Source organism: Panthera tigris, chromosome A2, assembly GCF_018350195.1.
Source record: "Panthera tigris isolate Pti1 chromosome A2, P.tigris_Pti1_mat1.1, whole genome shotgun sequence".
NCBI lineage: Eukaryota > Metazoa > Chordata > Mammalia > Carnivora > Felidae > Panthera > Panthera tigris.
In genome coordinates this window covers 133,664,522-133,690,445 of record NC_056661.1, presented here as the reverse complement: position 1 = coordinate 133,690,445, position 25,924 = coordinate 133,664,522, and the positions used below count along the sequence as shown (strand labels likewise).

At 39.1% G+C, this 25,924-nt stretch overlaps 1 protein-coding gene across 2 annotated transcripts in view; it reads right to left on the bottom strand.

Moving 5' to 3' along the window:
* Positions 1 to 10,379, bottom strand: part of MET (MET proto-oncogene, receptor tyrosine kinase) — a 145,732-nt gene extending 135,353 nt beyond the window's left edge. Inside the window, exon 1 of one of the 2 annotated variants that reach the window (XR_006212123.1) lies at positions 10,187 to 10,379. The gene's annotated coding sequence lies outside the window, so the exon portion shown is untranslated. The remainder of the gene's footprint in view (positions 1 to 10,186) is intronic. The other variant, XM_015540681.2, reaches the window with a different exon arrangement.
* Between the last annotated feature and the right edge of the window lie 15,545 nt (positions 10,380 to 25,924).

Here is a 25,924-nt window from a genome sequence, read left to right as displayed (position 1 = left end):
TTAGGAATTGTGAGGGAGGCTTGATCTTAAATACCACTCTAGTTACTCATTCAGAATCTTTAATAACATTTGGAAAGTAATTAATCAACTTACGACATAGACTCAAGGGCTGTCACATTTCATTGTCGTTAGTGAAACTGGGGTTTTATCTGCACTCTTCTGGTGATTTAAAGAACAATCTTTTTTGTAAGCTTTTTGAAGAGCAGAAGAGTGTTTAAAACAATTGAATTCTGACATATAGATTTCAATGAACAATCCAAGTATGTGTTAGTAAAACTGAAATACAGTTTAGAAGTATCTTAATTTTGACATGACAGAAAGTGAATTTCTGAAAAGTCCAAAATGTGTATTTATTTCTTTTAGGAAGACACTTTTTCTGTCTACAAACTTTACTTTGGGTGCTTCTTTATATAATTCAATAGCACTTAAAAAAAAAAAACAGCTAGGGTAATAATATTTTAAGCCCAAAGATTCATGTAGGCCCTAAACGATTCTATTTGTCTGATGTCTCTATCTTAACTAGACAATGGTCAGTCCATGAACTCACCTTGGACAGTGTAGCAGCAGCTGAAGGGGTTCTGTCTGAATATGAGACCAGAGTAAGGTGACATCTACTCACTTCAGTCTCTCAGAGGAGGAAAAAAACAAAAAGTGAAGGCAGACCTTGGTAGGAGCTTTCCTCAAATCTTTAGACCACTGTCTGAGTTCGTGTTTAGAACATAACAAATGTAATTATTACATACACTCCAGCATGAACTCTGTGTAATCAAAGCCCAAAGAAATGGCCTCAAGATAATATCTGAAAGTAAAGCTAATATATATCCACAGCAGATGGTATTCCAAGGGAGAATAGTTATGGATATAATTTCGAAGGCCATAAGCTTTGATCCCAAGAGTAACTGATGCATTATAATGAGCTGATATGCTAGAAAATTCTGGTCATGAACATCATGTAAAATACTTGTAAGTTTGGTTTTAAAATTATGAATTCTTCTGAGAATACAGAATTTCATTTGTAGTGTCTGCAAGTAGCTAATAGAATGCTTAGAGCATGTCTCCAACACTCAGAATAAAAGTTCCTTCTACTTCCTGCTACGTATCCTTGCTATTCTTACTGGTATCTGAGGGTAGAACAGACTAAGAGTTCTGATCTAGGACTGGGCAAATGATAGCCTCACTTCTCCTAGAATCAAACCACATGTGACAGAGGAAGTTCAGACTTTGCTTACCTATCACATGTCCTACCATTTTACTGTGAGTATTCCTGGATTCCCCACTCAGTTGTGCCCAGCCTTTTTCCTATTCAGAAGGCAGCAGCCTGATTCCTAATGCGACACTCTCCTCACAACCAGCACTGCACCCAAGCCCGTGACCCAGCAGTGTATCCACCCATCTCTCCCCTCTTGTAACCTCACTGATCCAACACCCATTAAAACTTCCAGGTTTTGGGGCACCTGGGTGGCTCAGTGGGTTAAACATCTGACCCTTGGTTTCAGCTCAGGTCATGATCTCATGGGTTCACGAGTTGGAGCCCTGCATTGGGCTCCATGCTGACAGTGCTGAGCCTGCTTGGGATTCTTTCCCTCTCTCTCTGCTCCTCCCCCACTGGTGCTGTCTCTATCTCTCTCAAAAAAACAAAACAAAACAAAACAAAACAAAACAAAAACAATAAACTTCCAGGTCTTCTCCTTCATTATTTCTTTTCTCTATCTGTTGCATGAGAGTTATCACAAAAACCTTCTTAACTTGAACTACAGTTTTCCAAGTATACAAATATAAAGGCTTATCAAATTATGAGAACTTGTAGAGTTTTAAAGAGCATCTAAAAATGAACGTGCACATACTGATATACGATTATTACTAATGGTTTGATCAACCATTGAAATAGAAATTAAGCATGTCTCTTTCTATATATATGACCATATAAGCCATATAAATAAATTACTCCTTATATAGTACTATCCATAATTAAGTTTCAAAACAAGTTTAATGATGGAATGAATATGCATTCAGTAAACCTTCAGGTTCACCTAAAAGAACCTCTATGTAAAGACTATAATAGCACAATTTTCCTTTTTCTCTCCACCAAGATACAAGAAATCACCAAATTCTGTCACCCCAATGTTTTCTGAGGACAAAATGTGAGGAGTAGTTAGAAATTCACAACATGGTATCAAGAAAGATCTCAGTGCCCATGTTTCAGTACTCTGCCTTCTTCTAAATACTACTTTCTTTCTTTTAGAGAGAAGGACTTGCTGTCTCCACAGCCATCAGTACTCTAATCATGTGCATTTCAACTTCACGTAAAGCTACATATTTGTGCTGAGTCCATATGGGAAGTCTAGTTACTAGAAAATATACACTCAAAAACAGGAAGTCTAAGTACAGTAAGAGGTGTTTTTCTCCACACAATAGAGTTTAAATATGTGTCTATATAATCTGGAGCAAAACCTAACACCCTCATTATTGTTGAAAAACTCTCCCTTCTACATTATGGCAACTTAGGATTATAGCATTACATTTTCTAAACCTGTTTGAACTTGCTTATAGATACAAATGACCTGCCCTTTTCTATGCATAGTTTTCAGTCAGTAAGCATGTCAAGGTGGGAGGAAGAATGGCAGGAACAGTAAAAGGGGGAAAAAAATCAATTTTCAGAAAGCATATGGTAACAACTGAATATTTAATCTAATTAGCCTAGAAATGCCTTCCTATTTTCAGCACTCTTTGCAAGGCAGTTGCTTCATGGTACAGAATGAATTTCAATAAATGTCATATATTTAGTTTGATGGCTTATTTTAAAAATTTGTCGAACCAGGTCACTGACTCAGAATAGATTTATTCTGAGACATGACAGATGGATACTGATACTGAATAGAAAGATTGACATTAGCTGGAAGGTTCTAAGCAGAAGAAAACGTCATTCAGTTAACATTCAACAAAAGTGTTACTGAGTACCTACTGTGTGTTAGGATAAAATAATAAATATTTGGACCTTACTTTTTTTTTTACAATAGAAAGAGGAGTGCTGGCAAAATATTTTCCTTGGGGTTAGTAAGGATTACAACTGAATACTACTGGGTCTTTAAAAGTACTTACATTTTTCACATTGCATCAGAAAACTGTATTAGCACTCGCTCAAATATTCATTCTGTTACGGTTATGAGATTTTAGACCTAATTCAGATATTTGAAGATGCTGTTTACTGACCCTTAGCAAAAACCAACTTCCTATTCTTCTGGAACAAAAAAGGCCTTACATGGCTTCAAAGATTTCTTAGACATCAAAGAGCTTAGAGAGACATACAGTTTATGGGTAATGATTTAGGATTTAGTGAATCAAAAACACATGGATTAAATTTCCTTTAAAAGACTCCTAGGTTTAAATTTTAAGAGCTAAAATGTTGGTCTAAACACACAGTGGTCTCAAGAAAAGGCAAAACTTATTTTTAAAGATAGTTTGAATTGTTTTGTGGACCCCAAACTTGGCTGGATTTTCCTTTCTCACATGATTAGACTTCAAAGGAGACAACCTGCCTTCTGTTAAACAAATTTACTCTACCTCTCTCTCTGCCTTGTGAAAACTACATTACAGTTGACCCTCCAATAACATGAGTTGGGAATGCATGGGTCGACTTATACAACACAGTACTGTAAATGTATTTCCTCTTCCTTACCATTTTCTTAATAACATTTTCTTAATAACCTTTTTTCACTTTATTTTAAGAATACAGTATATAGTACATGTAACATAATGTGTTAACCAACTGTTATTGGTAAGGCTTCCAGTCAACAGTAGGCTATTAGTAGTTAAGTTCTGGGGGAGTCAAAAGATACACAGATTTTTGACTGTGCAGGGGGTCAGTGCCCCTAACCCCTGTGTTGTTCAAGGGTCAACTATATTTCAAAGGTCTCCAGCTCTGAATGCTTTTCGGTATTTTCAATAAAATGTTAAAAATCACAAACAACCCATGGTCTTATGAAACAATTGCAGTACTTTCCAGTTCCTCCAAGTCAATTCTGTTTTCTTATGTGCAACTTCAAAATTGGACTGGGATTTTAGATCCAACTATCAGGGAATATAGGATCACTTCAAAACAGGAAAAAGCCACTGATATTAATATGTGCACTGTTTCATGATATATTATTATATTTGCATTTAAAATAGTAGGAAGAAATACAGTACATAATCTTCCGTTCTAACACAATGGCCTTCCTGAAGGCCACTAGCCTGGGCATTTCACTGAGATTTTAGGATTAAAGGAAACAAGTTAGTGGACAACCTGTGAGCTTTCATTCCTTTGGAAAAATAGATTGCAATAGTGATCTGATGGCTTTTAAAGGGCACTCGAAACTAATGCAGTACACATTTTGAATTTCAATGGTAGAGAAATAACAACTAGTGAAGTTCAGGCAGATATAAAAAAACAAAACAAAGCAAAAGCACCAGTATTCCAAAGAGGGAGTTTATCCTGAATGAGAACTTGGAAATGGAATCTATACATACAGTTACGATGAACTGAGGTTTCAGAAAAAGATTGTTTCACTTTAAGAATGAAAAAAGTAGAGTGCCCTTTAGTTTACAAATATACATAGCTTGATAGAAAGCATACTGGTTAATGAGTTTACAAAAATAAGTATGTGCCAATAGGTGATAAATTATATCTTTTTTTATTTAAAAAAATTTTTAATGTTTATTTTTGAAAGAGAGAGAGACAGAGTGTGAGCAGGGGAATGGCAGAGAGACAGAGAGACACAGATTCCGAAACAGGCTCCAGGCTCTGAGCTGTCAGCACAGAGCCTGACGCAGGGCCTGAACTCACAAATTGCAAGATCATGACCTGAGCCGAAGTCGGATGCTCAACTGACTGAGCCACCCAGGTGCCCTTATCCTTTTTTTTTTTTTTTAATTGCTAAACTAATTTTCCAGAGGGAGGAGAAATCTGAGAACTCTAGAAGATAAAATACTTGGCACAAGTGGCTCTGGGACTCTTCGGCCATGCATGCTGCTGAATATAACACCTGAAGGTGATACAGTGGACCACTTGGCAGGTATAGTCATGGCTAAGGATTGTAAACAGAACCACCAGAGGCCAAATCTGGCACACAGACTTTTTATCTCTGTATCCTGCACAGTGTTTTAAAGATGCTGAGTCAACACTTTAAAGTTGCAAGGTTTCTAGTTTCTCTTGAAAATTTGAAAGACACCACCACATGGGCCCATGACACATACTGGGATCCACAGCAACTCTGATGATGCCAAATGCTGGCTGCCTCCTTTTAGGTGCGGCTTTTTATAAGCACGTTGTCATCCCCAGTGAAATGGTTAGTTTCATTCATTTAGATACCTGTTTGCAAATCTTTTTTTAATTTTTTAATTTTTTTATTTTAATAATCTCTACATCCCACATGGGGTTTAAACTCACAACCCCAAGATTGAGTTGCATGCATCACTCACTAAGCCAGACAGGTCCCCTCCCTTTTTTTTTTTTTTTTCCTGTTTGCAAATCTTGATACAGGATATAGACAGGGCTTAAAGGGGCAGGAAGAAAAGAGGAAGAAAATCCAACACAGTGGTTTAACACTGGAAAGGAAAAGAAAGGAGAGAGACAAGAAAAAAGTGTTCAGCAAACAGAGGCTGCATACCATGAGCAACTGTCTCCTTTGCTGTCTCCAAATATTTACTATGGAAGGGATCTGAGACAAAGGCTGTGGGTATTACTCTCAACAAATCCTTTTGGGCCAGGCTTACAGTGTAGAAAATAAGAAGGAAAATTTTCTGAATGGAGCAAGAACCTTGATCAAGGATGGCACATGGACATGGGACCAACTGAATGCAGGAAAATACCATGGGTTTGCTTCTTCCATACACCATAAACCAAGGGATGTGGGCCACTCCTTCACCGTCCCCTTTGAGACTGCAATGAACTATGGCAGGCCCTGTCCAAGTACTTCCCATAAAAAATGAGGGACTCCAAGTATAGCTGTGCGGGCTATGCACTGCACAATTCCAGAGACAACAAAATGAAAATAGCGTTCCCAAGAAGTGCAAAGCAGAAGCCATGCTCCAGATTTTCACATGGCTCATTCTCTTATCTCCTTCAGGTTCTAGTTCAAAGGTCATCTTCAAAGTGAAGCCTTCTCTAACTCTACTACTGAATTTTTCAATTACCACTCCATCCCCTTATGCTTGACAGTCCCCACTCCACTTCCTTGCAGCTCTTATCACCACATCACAAACACCACATTTTTATTTATGTATTTTATTTATTGTTTGCCTTCCTCAATATAGAACAGAGTATTATACTGTTAGAGATCTTAGTCTGTTTTATTCTCTACTGCTATGCCAGAGTCTTGAATTATGCCTGGTAGGCGCTCAGTAAATTATCCTGAATGTCTAAGTCCTCAATCACATTCTTAGAGTATAGGAACCTGGCTTTCTATACCCAACGTGGGGTATGAACTCACAACCCTCAAATCAAGAGTCACATGCTCTATTGACTAAGCCAGTGAGGTGCCCCTACAGGCCCTTAATATGAATTCTATGGTTCCCTATAGCTACATAATTTATTACAGAAATTAAAAACTACATAAGTAACCTGCATAAATATACTTGTGCAAATTTACACAATCATAGAAGAAATATGTATACCTGGATATGCAATTAGTCAGTGAGCTGGGTTTTTTTTCCCCACTGTTCTCACACCTCCTGCTACAAATGCCACACATGTGATTTTTCTCTCAATTACATTTTACAGCTTATAAAAACACTTTCTTCATTTTGTCCTCCAAAAAGCAAAGGATCTGTAGTAAGATTTTACTGGATGTTTTTATTGAAACAAATCCCAAGGGGAATATACTAAACTGTTAAACACAGCTGAAGAGATATCTGAGAATGGGCTTTCTGATAGTAGGACAGATTACAAAATTACTCACAGCTCTTTATCTGATAACAGGAGCAGAACGCCCCACACATATGAATGAAGGCTTTTTCTGGTATCTTTACTACAAAAAGAGAAAGAGCAAAAAAGAGCATTTGAAAAATAGAAGGTGAGAAAAACTCCAGAAATTAGAAATGTTACATTCATCACTTATCACTAACCTAAGAATCCTAAACTATGCTTCAGTGGTAAATGCTTCAAATAGTTAACCTTAATGATGGCTGGGGAGAAGCTATGTGGTGCAGTCAGGATAGCATGGAGGCTAGGCTCAAACACAGTGTCCTTGCCTATAGCAAGGAGAGGTTAGTATGTTGATATCAGCCTCGCCTATTTTGTAAGGTTGTTGTAGTCTCAAAAAGAGAACATGCTCAGATATAGCTTGAAAATTCTAAGAAGTCTTTAAATTCCAATCTTTTGTTGTTTTTTTTAAAGAAGTCTATTATTTAGTAGTAAATGGGATGATTTCTAATGTCATTTTCATGTTATGTCCCCTTAATAATTATGGATCTTGGTTCCATTTTATATGTTATTTATCTGAACATCTAGATTATAAACTCTTCAAGGGCAGAGATTTCATTTTTCCCTTTCAAAAAATGTTTCTTTAGTATCAAACACATACGACGCTCAACATATAGTTCTTAGCTATTTTTGGTGAGGCAAATGTAAGCCTGGCAGCAATTCAGTGCCTGTTAAGAAAAGAGAATCAAAGTGATCCTAAATTGACATTAGTCAGTATATTTATCATCCATTACTAAGAGGTTACTATTTATTTTGCATAGAGCAAAGCCCTTGAGGAAACTGCCCTGAGGGCTCTATGTCAAAGATACCAGTTTCAACATACACCAGGGAGGTAAAAGGAGGTTAATTTCCTGGTACGTGAGATTCTTCAAATTTTCTTCCCTTAAGGCAGCACAATTAGGAAATTTGGTATCCCATTAACAAGCACAGCAGCCTGAGGAAGTATTAGGGATGATGGGGAAAAGACAGCATTGCTGGCTCTGGTGCGCCTAATGACAGCAAAGAAGAAACCATGAAATCAGAGTGGAAAAATGGGGGTACAGAGGGCTTGGAAGCAACTCTGACCAAACCCAGGAGAAGGGGTGAGGAGAAAGGGACAGAAAGATGGGAGGTGCTCTCAGAGTGTACAAAGCTGTGTATTCCTCATGGGTGTGTGGCCATAGGCACTGGTGCAGCCACCTAGAGAAAGGTGTTGTGTCCGAAACGAATAATTTTTTTGAGTTATTCACTTTCTTTTGAGATGATTACATTTGAGAACAAGTTTATTTGAGGCTACTATATAGATCTGTAAAAGGAAAATTAGACCAATGCTATTTTGAATTATTATTTTTTTAACCAACGGCTAAGAAAATTGACTTTTGAAATGTATTTCTTAGTCTAACCCACATTAAAACAAATTTTAAAAATTTCAAGATTATAGTGGGACATATACTTAAATGGGAATTTATAAAATAAGTATATGTCTCCTGCTTAGAAAAGGGTCAATTTCCTTTTATTGTAATTTTAAAAGTCATGAAAATATTACCAGCTTTCATACTGACTGGCTATGGTTAATCTTGTATATCTTTAGCATTCAAATAAACCTCACCCATTAATTCTGAAGGCATGGAGTGTATATATAATGTAAACCCCTCCTGTGATGTATTAAGAACAAAGCAATCTTTGAAAAAGTAATACTCAGCAGATCATCTTTTATATGCCATACAGTCCATCATGTTAAAATCAAAACATATTTAGGTTAATAATTATAGACTTATGCACCATTAAGTTTGAGACTTGAACAGATTTTCCAAAACACCAGTGTATTTTATAGGCACTCAAGACACATTTTTGTGTCTACACTACAAAAATGTCTTAGGAGTAATATAAATGTTACTGGTATTATTCAGCAGTTTAAAAAGAATGAACTTTGAATACGCCACAGTCTTGCAGTGTATGAGTGGAGCCACAGCACCTTACTTCTGTTCTATTACAGAAGTTTACATGTGAAAACAAATCCCAATAAGCTTAGAGCTCGAAAGGAAAGCTACGTACATGTAAGTAATCGAAGCACCACTTAACAGTTTACATAAAAACACAATTTATGTCCCAGTAGCACAGAGAAACATGATGTACAGCATTTTCAGACCATCTTCATGCAGAAAAAATGCATTAGTCAGCTATAATAGTTCAGCTATAAAGGAAAATAATGTTTTTCTGGATCCATTTGCATGGCAATGTCCATGTGTCTGGCTGATGAAAATGGCAGAATAAACCACCCAACTCTACAAAATGTGAACAGTCTTCTTAAAATTCAGTAGAGGGTCCATATAGTCTATATTCTCTGCAATGTGAGTTTTTTACAATCCTCTCACGTTCATCGCCCATCTTAACTTGACAATTATAGTATCCTGATTATGTTGCTTAAGAGGGCTGACAATATTTCATTCAGCCCTAGAGCTCCTTTGAACATAAAACTGTGATAAGGTAAAATACACTGGGCAACTATTCATGCGTGAGCCACTGGAACTCTCTCCAACTGCCAAATTAGTAAATGGCCCTTTTAAAACATAGAAGGTATGAAATGGGAAACCAATCCATAGTCGGTGAAAATACTTTCATTGGAACTTAAATTATTGGATCAGTACCAGTACTAGCTAGGCTGCCCGACCTCCGGTTATAATCTATTTCCCCGAATAAGATAGATGCCCTCCATATAGCTCCGGCAAAGAGATAAGTAAGGTACGATTGAAAATGATGGATCACAAGCCCTATGTGTTTGCCAGAAATGAAGAATTCAGATTTTCACAAACACACCTGCCCCTTGAAAGGATCCTCAAGCGTTATAGATAAAGCAGGGCTGGGAACAAGAAAAGCACTTGGCTCCAATCTTGCCTGCCGCATCACTCTGGGACATGGTGACCAAATCTCTTTTCTAAGGGCTGAGTCAGATCACCGCCTTGAAACTTGCCCGGCCATAACAGTCATACATCACCCCTTACTCCAGCGCCCCTCTCTCCCCTGAGTCATACAGGTGGCCGTCAGAAACAACCCCTTAAAACGAAAAGCTCCACTCTACTTTACACCTCTACCCCGCCACGTCTCTTCAGTTTCTGAAACCCCTAAACTCTTGCTCACCTCCCTGGTCTTGCCCCGTGGAACAGCACTCAGGTCTCTTAAGGGGAACAAAGAGCAGAACGCTGGGGCCGAGGGGTGGGGTGCGGGGTCTGGAGTGGGCTGTAGCTTTACCTCGAGGCGTCCAAGAACCGTGGAGAAGTCAGTCGCACAGAGACCACCCGCATGCTCCGCGCCTCCCGGCTGCAGGTCAGCTGTCGCCCCGCATCTGGCTGGCGCCCTCCGCTGGGTTCCGCATCTGGTCACAAAGCGCTCGGGGCGCTGCAGGCAGCGAGAGCGTCCGGGTCACCTGCGGCGCGGCCGAGCCGAACGCCCGGTCTGCCAGCCAGCCGAACTCCCTCCGCCCCTTCTCACCCGCGCGCAACCGAGCCGGTGACTCAGCCGGGCAGTGGCGCGCGCGGCCCGCGGCGGCCCCGGGCGCGTCCCGGCGGGAAGCACAGGCAGGCGACCCGACCCAAGCGCTCGCCCGCCTGCCCGCCTCAGCACGTGTCCGTCTACCTCGAGCGGGGTCGTCCGCCCGGTCCGCCGGTCCTAGGACCGCTGAGGGGGGGGACTGGCACCACCCAGAGGGGGAAATCGGCCCCCGCCCTTCCTGCCGCCCGCGCGCCGCGCCTGGCCCCGCGGGGGTCGCGTTTCCTCCCACCCCTCCCCCGCCCCCGCCAAGGTGAAACTTTCTAGGTGGAGGAGAAGTTTTCTCGCCCTGGCCGCGAGATCTCAACTCCGCCAGCTCGGGCAGTTTGAAGTTAGCACAGCGGGAGATAAGCGAGTCCGAGTCTCCCCCTCCTGGTGCTCGCGCGGCGAGCGTCAGCCGACGCGCGGAACGCCCGGCGCGCCCACTCCGCGCACACTCCACGCACCCCACCCCGCGCGCTGCCGTCGGGAGAAGCGCGACGCTCTGTTGCCGGACTCTCCCACGGCTCCGTCAGCCGCTGGGCGCTGAGCGTGGTAGAGAAAGAGTTGGACACCACAGAGACAAGGAATTCATTGTTAGCGGCGGAGGTAGGAGTGGATGGAGAATTGTCCCAATGATTTCGTTATGCAACGTTTATCCCCTACTATATAATAACTTGGATCTCTGGGAGGAAGAACAACACAGGAGTTTAGCCCTGAGGAAACTTCAACTTCTTTAACTTTTTTTTTTCATAGCAGGAAACAGGCTGATTAAATAACTAGGCAAACAGCAATGAACAAGCAAAACGGAACAAAAGTTTAATTCTTGAACGTTGAAATCTTATGATTAAAAAAAAAAGGTTTGTGAGGCCTGGTGAATTGTATTAGGAATGTGTTAGGGTAAGTTTTTATACTTCATATGCCTGACTACCAAAATTGACATTAACCTTCAAGAGAATAAACACGCAAAGGTAACAGAATCTAAGGAACAGCATTGCCTGTTAGGTCTTAGTAGGTCTCCTTTCTGACTGGCCTAAGGGCTTGTCATATAATGGCATCTGTTAATTACTGAGTCACGGCACAAAACAACATTCACTGTGCAGGCTCAGGCATCATTTACTACAGAATGAAAAACAGAAAAGTAAAATAAGAATAGTTGTCATTTTCCTGAGAGCTTACTATGTGCCAGACACTTTATCAGGGACTGCAGAAGCAGTTTCAATCCTCAAAAGTAATTACCTCACGATTCCTTTTTTATGGAAAAAGGACTTTCCTATTACGTCATACTAGAGCTCTGCATTGAACCATTTTGCAGATGAGGAACCTGAGCGCCTGAGTTCCTGAGGGTCACATAACTGGTTAGTAAAAGAGGTGAGGTTAGAACCCAGCCCTCAAATCCCAGTCAGGTGTTCTTCACAGCATGCCAAAAGGCCGAAGCCTGGCAAGCTTACTGAAGATTTCCTGATACCACATGACGTAATTTAAGTATGACTATGGTTATTGGTTATATAACCATATTGGTTATGTGGTTATTAAAGGCTAACCTATAGGTCACAGGGCACTGGTCCCATTTATGGACAGTTCAATTATACATTTGGGGTTCAGTACCAACTTTCAATAAAAGAGGAATAAACTAATGGATTCACACACACACACACACACACACACACACACACACACAATTAGCCATAGTTGTCCAAAGAAATGACTAGAGTGTCGTTTCTGTTTCCTGGTTTCCATAGCAATATGTTAACTGGATATTTAGATTGCATTATATAGTTGCCTGAACAGGTTTTCTGAGTTTGTGTACCATGATAAAAACACAAAAGAAAAAAATTACAATTAAACTAGTAGAAAAGCCAATGCAAAATAGAAAATAGGTTATAAACCTAAGTAATGTATTATGTATCTTCAGCACCAAAGTTTCCTAGTTCCTAGTTACTGACAAATTTCAATCCACTTTTGAAACTGTATTAAAAATTGTCATTTTGATTTATTAACCATGAGTAAGGAGATAACATTTTATAAAAATAACATTTACTAGGAATAGCATCATAAAAGTATCTGAGTGTGTGAAAATAAAATAATTAGTTTTTACATACTACCCAGAGAGTTTTGATCAGGAGAAGGGTTAGAAGTCATTTCACATATTTGGAAATGGACAGAAGCAGATACTTTTAAAAGGCAATAAGAGTTCTAAAGTTCAATTTTGGTTTTGTGGCTAACTTCACTTGTTGCTGTTTAACTTTCCTTGGGTCCATGGCATGGGTGACACACCGTATGATGGAGTTCTTTTGGTATTTTCCTAATCAAACCAAACTCCTGCGGCCAATACTGTTGGCTGGCTAAGCCAGCACCTGTTCCCAACCAGATATTCCTTTGCCTGCCTCCACTCCTGGGGCTAGAAAGGAGAAATACTTGCTTTCCCAGACTCCTTTGCAGCCAGACATGGCCATATGATATCATTCTGGTAATGAAATTACACTAAAGTCTGTTGGGGACTTCTGGGAAAGAGTTTAATTTCCCGATTAAAGAGATCTGATAAGCTTGCCACCCCTTCCCACTTCTTGCTTTCTTGATTTCATATATAATGCCCAGCCGAGAAGTAGTCATCTTGTGACCATGAGAAGTTGGCTCTGACATTGCTGAGCTATAGCACTAACACCAGTAGACCCCTGCTTCCAGATTATTTTTTGGGAAAATGCTTGTTCCAGACATTGTTAGCCAGGATTTCCAACACCTGGAGTCCAAAGCATTCAAAACTGATATATTCTCAAATGGGGAACAAGACATCTCCAAGACTGAGTTTGGAATAGTAGTTAAGAGTGTGGGTTTTAGGGGGTGCCTGGTTGGCTTAGTAGAGCATGTGACTCTTGATCTCAGGGTGGTGAGTTTGAGTGGAGCCTACTTAAAAAAAAAAAAGTGTGGATTCTAGAGTCAGAAAGCCTTGGATTTCAGTCTCAGTTCTGCTGCTTGATACCTGTGTAACTATAGGCTGGTGGCTTAAACTGTGCCTTATCTGTAAAATGAGGATAGTGATAGGGTTTGTGAGGATGAAATGAAGAGCTATTAAGTAAAGCACATGGAATAGTGTCTGATGAAATATAAATTCTTGAAAGGCCTGAGCCATCCCTACCCACGTATTCGTGGATAACACACAGTGCTAAACTATAAACAGGACCCCATCTCTTAACTCCGAGATGGGCCTAATGGTAGCCATGGACAAGACTGAGAGGAACAGTGATGTCCTGCTCTAAACATGCCACATCCTTTCTGCTCTCCCTTCAAAACATTAAAATGTGGATCTTCAAAGGTTCTCTTTAAGTTCATTCACATGATACTGTATTTGAAATAAAAATGAAAGCAGTCTTCTTAGAGCAAGGCTTCACACTGGCAACCTGTGGAGGGTAGGAACCACAGACATGTACAGGCCCACAGAATATTTTTTAACAGTTTGAATTGTGGTAGACAGAACATGTGTTTTGCAGTTTGCCATCATCTTACCATCTTGTCTTGTAATGCATCCAGCCTACCTCTGATCTTGAGGTCACTTTCTCCTATAGGCATTAGGATTTGTGACTTCTGTTTTAGAGTATTTATTCTTGGATTCACTCACTCTGCTCTCCCTCCTTCCCCAGCCCCGTTGCCCCTGTTATTGTGCCTATGGAAAATTTCCCCACAAAAGGACAAGAAGAATTCAGGTGACAGTTCCTCAACTCATTTTTGTGGGCAAATACAATTTGGAGATGTAGGACTCCTCTTACTTTTTAGAGATACCTCATGTACAATAGAATATTGAAGATTCTAAGGACTCATGTGGAAAACCACAACAGAAGAAAACAAAAACAAAAACATGCTTTCTTCCTCTTAACATCTTTAGTAACAATTTTCTGTAAAATTGATAATAGGGAACACACTGTTGGAAACCTTGCCTTAAAGAAAGGAAATGCCAGGAGTGCTTGGGTGGCTCAGTTGGTTAAGCATAAGACTCTTGATTTCAGCTCAGGTCATGATCTCACAGTTGTGAGATCCATCCTGCGTAGGCTTGTGTGGGGTCCCAGCTCAGGCTTCTTGCTAGGGGTGTTTAAGATTCTCTCTCTCCCTCTCCCCCCTCCCTTGCTTGCATGCACATGTACCCACCTCTCTCTCTTAAAAAAAAAAAAAAAAAAAAAGGAAATGCCAGATACGAAGGGTTAGAACAGGGCACTTTCAATATGAACTGCTTTTATGTGAATTTGTATTGGTCATTTGTTTGTGGCTGGGCTCTCTAAAAATAAAACAGGCAATGTTACGTTATCTAAAAATACGACTAAGCATATTCAATATTGAGGACAAGTACACAACTGCTAGGCTCTTGAAGCTACAAGTATGGTTTTACTCAGAAGCTTAGGAAATTGGACACAGAAAAAATGAAAAAAATCTGCCATCTCCAACAGGATGCTGCAGTTTTGTTACAGATTTGGCTCATTTTCACATCCAGCTTATTGCCTCTCTCCTAAAATCAAGTAAAGGCATAATGTATTTATCTCTCATATTAAATGTCTACCATGTATCAATCATGTGTTTGAGTTCTACTTATGTCCTCCTAACAAAACTCCAGGAGAGGTATCATCCTTCTCAGTTTACATCCAGGGAAATGAGGCTCAGAGAGATCAGGTAACTTATCCAGGGTCATACCACTGACCTAAGTAAGGCTGTCTCTTTGCAGAGCTCTTGCACTTCCCATTGCAACTATTATAAATTGTCTCAGGGCCTCTGGTGAATGATGTAGTCATTTAACATGGAACAGCCGAACTTAAAGCTTCCTCCTATTTTCCTTTCTTCTTTGTACACAAAGTCAGCTGCAACTTAAGACATAGGTACCCCTCTGTTTGCTTCACTTTGAGGACTGGATATTGCCATGAGAAGAAAGGTGCTGGCACCACCTATGGTGTTCCATCTGTAAAGCACTGCACAGGCTGGGTGGAGCAAGCGTCCCCAGCAGTCAAGGTGGCCCAGGTAGTCGGCTGTAGGTACAGGACTGAAACCTCCCAAGTGTGAAAAGGAATTGTAATGCTCTTTCCCCAATGTTTCTGTTTTTACAACCCTTGAGCCCTCCTCTGGGGACCTAGGGAATGTGAGAGAGAAAGCAAAGCATCAAATGATAGAGTAAGGAGTCTTAAAAGAAGGTGTTTTGGAGAGTCACTGTCTTCTCAAGAGATGAAAAATAAAGGCAAAGGCTTTTAGAAGAAAGTCTCAGAAGGCTCTTACAATTCTGCTATCAATACTTCCCTCCCAGAAGTTGTATTAATTTCTTTTTCTTTTCTTTTGTCTTTTACCTTGTGGCAAATTGGTTAAAAAAAAGCATTTTGGTAAAGAAAACGGGGAAAATCTTTCATTTTTATATAGCATTGTATAGCATTATTTCTCAACGAGCCTATCCATTTCCTCTCAATTTAAACTGTTTGGCACTAATAGAAATGGATTAGCTCTTCTTGGGAAATAGTGCACTAAAAAAATAAACACGTTTCCTTCATTGATCAGCATTTATTTATGGATAGCCTTTTAAAAATGCATATGTGAGTTTGTGTAATTACTACAATGCCAGGTTTTACCACTAGATTATTGCTTTGGCACTTAACCCCAATGCATCAGTTTCTTCACCTATAAAAACAGTTTCAAGGTCTAATGAAACTATTTTTAAAAATTAAGTATCAAAGGGGTGCCTGGGTGGCTCAGTCAGTTAAGCATCTGACTTCAGCTCAGGTCATGATCTCACAGTCCGTGAGTTTGAGCCCCACGTCGGGTTCTGTGCTGACAGCTCAGAGCCTGGAGTCTGCTTCGGATTCTGTGTGTGTCCTTCTCTCTGCCCCTCTCCTCATGCTCTTTCTCTGTCTCAAAAATAAATAATAAAAAAAAAACATTTAAAAAAATTAAGTATCAAACAAAATTTTTCTGAAACCAGTCCACTTGGAGCAAATACACCAGACAATTTACTAATTGTATTTTACAGAAAGGGACATTAACTTAGAAAGAAAGTATCCAGTATGCGGTTCTTATTAACTATTGCCTTATTGTATTGTATACAAATATGATAAAATTCTTTTTTCTATTTCAGTAATTGATTGATTTAATAATCAACATAAGGATAGTATATTTATTTACTATACTAGTAAATTAGGCACTTTAGAAATGGCTACAAAATTCAACAGTTTAAGAGGGAATATATACATCTTAGCAGCATTGAAAAATGATAGAATGAAAGGTTTGATTAGAATCACTGTAACTATTACAGGTAACTAATGTATTCTAAGGTATAATAAAAATGGTACCAACACCTTTGTATTGGCCAGATTTCAACCATTTAGCAACCTCAGTGTTTAAACATAATTACTATTGATATATGTACACAGAAGAAGTGCCAGTAACTCTGGATTAACCTTGGTTTGTCAGCGAACAGTTTAAAAAACTAAGATGGCAGACAAATTATGACCAGTCAAGGTTCATGTTCAGAAAGTCAGTGGTGATGCAAACTGCTTTGGACTTCCAGTTTGTTGGTCTACTATAAACATTCCTGCCTTTACTTACTTAAAAAAATCCGACCAAACTGTGCCCAAGAGGCAATTGCAAACTAACCTCTGACAGAGCTGTCAGAGCCAATAAAATCATCCGCAAACTTTATGCTTATGTTGAAGGAACTTTCAAGGAGTGTGTAACCTGAATTAGAAAAGACATCTTTTTAGAGCTTTCCCTGAAGTGTCTGGGCCATCTGTTTTAGCACAGGCTCCCCATGTTAGAACTGTTATCAGGTACTTCTGGCTCTCCCATTGCTACTGTTAACAAATGGATTTGTCACCCCAAAGTTAAGAAAAACCAGATGTTTCCTTTGTTGTTCTATGTTCTGATGGCAGGTCAAGACCATGTTTAAACAGCACCAGTGAAATTGAGATTTAGAAATTTAGATCTTGTTCCTCTGGTCAATGAGGTCATATGATTTAGGGCCGTTTCAAGATTTAGACTGAATTTCAATATTTGGCCATCTACATTTATTGGATTACCTCCAAATTAATCAGTTCTCTATAAATATAAACCTGTATTTTATGGGAATCATAATTTGTATGGAAGCAGTTATAAATATGGAATAAAATATTTAAACATGTCAGGTCTTGTAATCCATCAATTAATTTCTTAACCAAATGTTTATTGAGCCCCTACCATGTGCCAGGGAAGTGTTAGTGTCTGAAGCTACAAAGATGAATGAGATGTAGTCTTTACTGTTGAGGAATTTATAGTCCAGCATGAAAAACCAGCTTGTAAATCAGCAGACCCAGTACAATGAGACAAGGGCTAAACACTGTTAGGAGAGTATCACAGAGTAACTTTGGGGATCAGGGGGAGGTGAGGAAACATGGAAGACACTGCAAGGGAGGCCGCATTTGAAACATATCTGAAAGGGTGATCAGGAATTTGCTAGGTGACTATATTTGCAAGGAGATTGAGGTGAGGAAATTAATTCTTAGCAGAGACTAACAAAGTAGGTGAGGATCAGAAGATCTTGTATACTGCACCGAGAAAAACTGTATGATAGGTGATAAGGAGTCGCTAAAGCATTTTAAGTAAAATGATTAGAATTTTACATTTTAGAAAGATCACTCTGGTTTAATGGAACATTTGGAGCAGCAATAGGTTAGACGTGGGGTGGCACAAGGGAAGGCTATTTCTTTAGTGCAGGGAAGCAATGTCATAAGGCAGGGGCTGCCAGGATGCAGGGCAAGGAGGAAAGTTTGATAGATGCCTAGGATATGGAACATACAGGACCACTTAGAGGTTATAGAAATTGAGTGATATTCAGAAAGCTTCTTTTTGTTTTATTTGTCTTTGGTTGTTTAATGGAAGTCTAGCACACAATGATGTATTCATTTTGGATTTACTGAGTTTGAGGTGGAGTATTTACATGTCCCTGCACAATGAGTTGTTAGAGGTCTGGTAGTTGAGTCAAAATACCAGCATGCCACATTATTGTGTTGTCTCATGTTGAGAGCTGCATTTTTCACTCTCCTTCTCCATGTAATTTCAGTCTGGAGTTGGCCCACAGGAAAGCTGTGTGTGTTCTGGAAGGCACAAGAGAAGCAGCCGTCATTATACTCTGAAGGTTATCACTGGATGCAGGGGTGCTGCTGGGTTCCAGTTTGTTTGCTCTTCTCTCCTTCCTGATGCTGGCCTTACCAAAAGTGACTCCAGATCGCCACCAGACACTTTGCTGACAACTCACAGAGGTGGCAGCCATGAAGAGCCAACAACTTTCCATAGACTTCGTGGTCTCACATTCTGGCTTCCAGAGCTCCCTGCAAATTGTGAGTCATTTGTGACTTTTCCCCTTCCCTTCAACAACATTTTTTTGGATCTGTATCTTCCCAGCTCTTCTCACAATTGCGTAAGTCGTAAGTCGTATCATACATTTCTTCTTCTCTGTGACTCCTGGTGGTTCTGCTTCTCTGATTGAATTTTTTTAAAGCTATAACCAAAGTGTATTTTCAAACAGAGCTCCTTAAAATCCCTACATTTTATACTCAAAACTTTTATCAGTTGGAATTGTTTTCATTTTGAGAGTCTTTTTCCCCCTGACTTCCTGATAGTGATTATTGGTGCAGGATGATGATCTTAATGTTTCCAAATAGGAGAAATTGTCAGGATAGCTAAGAGGGATTTCAAGAAACTTCAATATTTGGTTTTTATGCTGTTGAAAGAAATCATTATTATTGCTTATATGTGAACATTTTAATATAATATAGTGCTCTAGAACTATTTGGGCCAGAGAGAACTAGGCATAAAAGATCTCAAGTGCCTTGGACACAGGCAGAAAGGACGAGGGCAGATTGTGGCAGGAAAAGAGGTTTTCCTCCTGCTGGCAGGTGGAACAATTCTTGGGGTGTAGTGTGTGGGATGTAGGCTCTTACTGAAAGAGTAGCTGTGGAACAGAGGGTACTAATGCAATCAGTACAATGAGGATCTTGCCATGAACAGGTCAAGAACAGAAGTGAGTAGAAGGTACTATCTGGAACTCCAAAATAAGCATGTGGGTTACTCTTCTTGGGCCATTTCTGCCCTCGGAAGAAGGTGGAGTTTAACTCTAAGGATGATAATAAAGAGGTACTGACTTTGTTGTTAGCATTGGGAAATGAGACTTGACCTAGAAAGGTGTGTGCCCTGGCAAGTACTTTCTTGTTTTTGTTCTGCTTTCTGCCTTTCTTCTAAAGCCAGCAAAGGAGAACATGGGTGTCTCCTACTCTAAGAAGAGAATGGCAAAAAGGGCAGTTTTGGCAGCCTGGCCAGAAAAAGCAGTGGTATTGGCTTTGTTTATTCCTTCAGTGGAAATAGCTTTCTTTCTTATAGTTGCATGGCAAACTCAAAGTCCCAGCCTAATTTCAGAAGGCTTCAATGACTGGCCCTCTCCCACCCCACCCTATCCCACACCCTGGGCAGGCTGACAGGTTGCTTTATCTGTTTTCCAGTGGCACTTCATACTCCTAAGTTAGCACATCTCTCACTGTGTTACAATTAGCCTTTTTTGTTGACAGCATATCCCAGTGATACATTAGTGTGTGTGTGTGTGTGTGTGTGTGTGTGTGTGTGTATTTCTGTCTCTTATTTGTAAGAAAACATTAAGGGAAAGAAAATGAGAAAATCTGTCACTGAGGACAGGGGGAGGTAGAAGGTCTTACATCTCTTAGGATGTGGTATATTCAGAAGGGGTTGCCTTGCTACAAATGCAGGATAACCCAACTTTATAATTGATTGGTTAGGCAAGGCATCAGAAATAACACCCTTTCAATCCATTTGCCTAAAATCCTTGATATCTGTATATCAAGATTTGTGGGCCTGATATCTGTGGGCCAGATGACCCTGACCATACTATGTAATTAGTAATCTTTCCTTTCTCCTGGAAAACAAATGGGATTAGCAAACTGTAACAGAGTCTATTATTCTTAAGGATGTCACGCTGGATCATGTCATGTCTCCTCTGCAAAGGATATACTATACATACTACACAAAGGAAGAATCATGAAATATGTGCAGAATTCTTGTGATGTTTTTCTCTTTGTTCAGATAACATGCTTGCTAGTTATTTTGTATTAGATATTTGAAAGGTATCTACTACTTAGTGCCTCAAATGAGGCAAAAATGTTGGGATTGGATATGCCTGCCAAACCTGCCACCAATGAGGTAAACCATGTGATTAGATGGCGCCAAAAAGCCAGTCTCATGGGCCTGGAGAAGGAGAGTTGTGCCTGGATGTCACCCAGGACTCACACTATACCTGTGCCCTTGGAAGCACCTGTTGATCATGGCCATGTCTCTTGGTTGCAGGTGGCAATAAGCTCTTTTGCTCCCCTAAGACCAAATGAGCCATGCCTGCAAGGGCTCTTGGACTCTTCAGATAGACAAGACCTGAAGCCTGTGTTTGTCTCTTGGGGTCTTGAAATTGCTTTCTCTCTATAATTAAAAGAAGTGAAATGAAACCTGACCCGGGAAGGATCCCAAATTTTGGCAGTATTCTAAAGCATGAAGCAAAGGCTTGATTTTTGAAGCACTACATGATCTCTCTGGAGGGGAGCTACATACAATTGCAGCAAAGTCTTTTACGGTCATATGAGTCAAGTCCCACAAACCTTATTTGGGACTTGGTCACTGGGCTGAAGTATCTCCAACAGAAGCCCACTCCTGAGGGATTGGATACAGCATAAAGTCTTAAAGGCCAGGACAGCTCAAATGAAATATTTACTTGTTTATTTGTGATGCTGACAATAGCAAAGTCAGAGTATATGAATTAAGGTTGGGGAGGGGAAGACGAAGGTGAAAATTAGGAAGTAGCACTTTGTGTCAGGACTGAGAGATTAGGCAATACCACATCTGAGGCATGAGCCAAGAGGTCAGAGGTTGGATAACTGGAATTTTCATCACCTCCCACCTGTTTTCTTAGGTCCCCTGTTTTCCTCTTTCTCAGTTTTGGTGAAACGCTTTCTCCTATAGCTCCCTAAAAAAAGGTATATGTGGTGAGAATTTTTGAGACTTTGTAAGTCTAAATGTGTTTTTATTTTACCCTTCTAACTTCATTGATAGTTTGGGTATAGAATACCAAGTTAAGAGACAGAGATCCATTATCTTCTAGCCCCCTCTTGTTCTTGAAAAGTTTGATACTACTTTAAGTTCTGATTTTCCCCCTCCTGTTCATTTTCTCTGCTCTCTGTCCTGGGACTCCAGAATTGAGATGCTAAAATTGTAGGATTTATCTTTTAACTTTGTCATACGTATATGAAATATGCACATATATATGAAGTAGACCATGTCAGGTATCTTGGCATCTTTGAGGATCAACAAAGAGGTCAGTATGGACAAAGAAAAGTAAGTGAGGGAAACAGTCTCAAATATACTTGTCCTAATTGTCCTAAACATGTCAGGAAGTCTTGACTTAGTAAGTGATCTTTGACAAATAAGTAGAAAGAGAAAATAATATTTTTGGTAAACTCAGTAATTTTTCTCCCTTGCTCTGAATATGATCTATTTCACCTTTAGCTCTGAAAACTTTGGGTGAGCCACTCAGCCTATGGATTTTTATTTCCTGGATATAAAACAAGATATTGGGTACATGTAATCTTCATATTGCATTTGGCTCTAAAATCTAATCTTGCATTGGATTATCTCAACATTAATTAGTACTTCTGTTAGAAGAAAGGCCAGGGATACAAAGAGGAAGTGAAACTTAAATCAGTTAATATTTTTATTCATTCAGCATCTCCAGGAGAAGAGTTGATTAGAAGAGACCCATGTATAGCATTTATAGATTCTGAAGTTCTTTTGTTTATGATATGCAAAGAGAAAAATATCACAGATGCTACCTAGCCAATGTGGTTTTCACTTGATGAATTTAAGTGAGATTTTAATATATAGCTGTGATCCTTTCAAATTAATAAAACATTTGGAGCATTTAAAGTATAAGTATACGGCATAGCTATCATAGGTATTGAATGAGTGCTCTTAGTAATAAAGCTATATGGAATAAGTTCATCAAATCCATTCTCAGCATTTTCTATCCAACACTTTTAACGTACCTGTTGCAAGCTAAACAAAGAACAGTATTTACCCTGACCTATCTTTCCAAGTTTATATTTTATTACTTGGCTCTCTACATTCTACTGTATACCACTCAGCATATTTTAGACTTTTACGTGTTCTGTGTCTTTTGTTTCTGTTACCTGGAATCCTTCCACTGCTACTGCCCTCCTTTCCTCATGTCACCATATCACCAGACTCTGATTGCCAAAATTCTACCTATCCATGGAGGCCCATATTGAATATTTCCTTGCTCAAGCAGCCTTTCCTGATTCTATGTCAGCTCTTTTCTCCATTAAAGTTCATGACACATCGGGATGCTTGGGTGGCTCAGTAGGTTAAGTGTCTGACTTCAGCTCAGGTCATGATCTTACAGTTCATGAGTTCTGTGCTAACAGCTCAGAGCCCAGAGCCTGCTTCGGATTTTGTGTCTCCCTCTTCTCTCTGCCCCTCCCCCACTTGCACTCTGTCTTCTCTCTCTCTCTCAAAAAAAATAAACATTACAAAAAAAAAATCAAAGTTCATGATACATTATTTGTACTTTTCTAATAATACTATTTTATTCTTCTTGTACATATACTTTCCTAGCTGCCTTTTACATTGTAAGTTTCTTGAGGGCAGAAACTGTGTCTTGCTCATCTGCATATATCAAGTATACTCAGTAGGAGATTCTCAGTAACTGTTGTTGAAATGAATTTCATAAAATACATATGCAGGCAAAAGTCTATAGTCTTATTAAAAAACAGAAAACCCCCAACAAAACCTTCTTAGTGTTTATAGGGAAACATGTATATGTATCCTGCTTGAAAAGAGTTATATCCCCTCATAAAGCTATTTCCCATTCTATTAGAAATGACTATCAACTTTTCTATTTCACCTTTATATTAGCAGAGACTTTCCATGTTTATCAGGTTTTGATGACCAGGATTCTTTTCCCTGGGTAAGTCATTAAAGTTAAATTTGATATTCCTTCAGAAAAGGGTGCCCCACACCCCCTACAACCAACAAAATAACTCATAAGGTTAGACTGTTAGCTTCAAAATGGTTTTCATTAGTTAGCTGGCTTAAAACTTTCTCTAATGTTTTGAGCGTGTCAGTCCACAAGAAAGGGCAAGCCAGGTGGAATGGAAGCCCAGTTCCCCTCCTTTATTAGCCTCGCCAGGATAAATGTCCTAGGAGAAATTTTCCAAACATTTATTTTAACTTTCTTGTGTTTTAGAAAACCAGAAGCTTCAAAAGACCTAATAGCATATTGTCCTGTATCTAAACTTCAGATTGACCTTATTTGAAGGGTTAAAAAAATCTATTTAAGGAGCTTTTTGGAAAGATTACTGATGGAAGTCTGAGCTAAAAGTCATTGGTTCATATTTCATTAGTCCTTATACTGTTTGTCATCAGTAAATCTGGCTGTGGACGTTTGTCCAGTCCTATGAAAATAACAACACTCTTGCCTTTATTTCTATAATTTAACTTTCATTAAACTGAGACTTATACATCTCTTTTTTTCAGGCATAGATTAGATGACCAGAAATAAGTGTAATGTTAAACATTTTCTTTTGTGAAATAAATATATTGGCCTCTGTAAGGGACCATGGTTATATCTACTTGCTTATTTGGAAAATTCATTGGAACATACGGAATGTAAATAATGAATTTCTCCAATGAGTAACAACAATATGAAAAACCTTGGGATTTTAACTATTGTCAGGATATTTTATGTCATACCAAAGAAGTTAGCTCTAATCATCATTTTTATTATTTATTCAGCAGGGCAACTCTAAGATAAGTTCAGAAAGTATACATTATATACATTCAGATATAATTTGTTTCCTTGAAAGAAATCTGATATGTGCTATCCTTCTCTGACATGTGAATTGAATAGCTCTTTTTTTTTAGCAGCTGTTTTTTTAAATTTAATCTAGAAACAAATTGCATCAAGCTTAGTGCTAAAAGTCTATATGATGAGAATCTTTCCAATTTTATTTTTATATTTAGATTTATAGATAGAAGATTACACATCAGTCACATTTCAAATTGAAGTAGTATTTCAAAATAAGGGTTTCTTTTCATGTTTGTTTTAGTAATGTGGTTTTGCCTATGTTGAATATAGGGTAATATTCATTTGCACATGTGCAAGTAACTAAATACCCATTTTCAGATTAACATTGAATTTTCAGTGCTGCTTGTTTGATGTCCTTACATGGCTGGAACCAAGTAAGCTCCATATTGCTTGATTGTAATGTTTATCTGGCTTCCTGCCACGTAAATGGATGTATTAATACTCAGTTCTCGAGAGTGTTGTGAAGTTCAGTTAATTAATGTTTATAAAAGCTTCTTGAAATTGTCTGCTGAAAGAGATTACATGAGTTAAAATTATATAAAAAGCAAACATGTAGAGCACTCTAGAAATTGTTGCTTAGCAAAGATAAAAGTGCCCTGAATATCTATTAGCTGTGTCTGAATCAATGACTTCTGGTTACTGTAATTTATTATAGTATTTTATGGCTAGTACATAAAAATGACTAAAAGGTGCATCATCTCTGTTCATAGTGAAGAATTCCTTATGAAATTTTGGTCAAACAGGTTTAGGCAAAGCATTTGTCTGGTGTTTATTCAGGCAGAACATTTAAATCAAAGGTCTTATAAACAGTAAAATGTTAGCCACAAGATTCATTCTTGCTCTCAAGTGAGTGCACCTGGTAGGTATTCTAGTTGTTCCCTAACATCTAATCTAAATTTTTTCCCTATAGCAATAGAAAACCTAATTTTCTCTGGGCACGTGGCCATCCCAAATAAAGTCTATGTATTGTTTACCTTTCTTACAGCTGGATGTGACCTGTGATAACTAAGTTCTAGTCAGTGGGATGTGGGCAAAATTGATCTGTGAAACTTATAGGCTGTATCTTTAAAGGGAAGGTGTGCTTTTCTTTCTCTATTCTTTCATCCTGCTGCTTGGAATGTAGATGTGATGACAAGCCATCTTGTACATGTGGGTAAAGAAAACCTGAAAATGGAGGAACAACAAGACAAAAGGAGCTTGGGTCCCTGAACAACTCACAGACTAGAGGTGCCATAGCTGCCTTATAAGACCTACATGTGAATGTGTTTAAGACAATTAGTCATGGGGTGCCTGAGTGGCTTAGTCAGTTAACCATCCCACTCTTGATTTGGCTCAGGTCATGATTTCATGGTCATGGGATTGAGCCCATATCAGACTCTGTGCTGAGCATGGAGCCTCCTTGAGATTTTCTTGCTTTCTTTTTCTCTCTCCCTCTACCCCTCTTCCTCACTTACACTCTTTCTCTCTAAAATAATAGTGAAAAAAAAAACCCCAAAGGCATAATTAGTCTTGGTTATAAACCACCGACTATC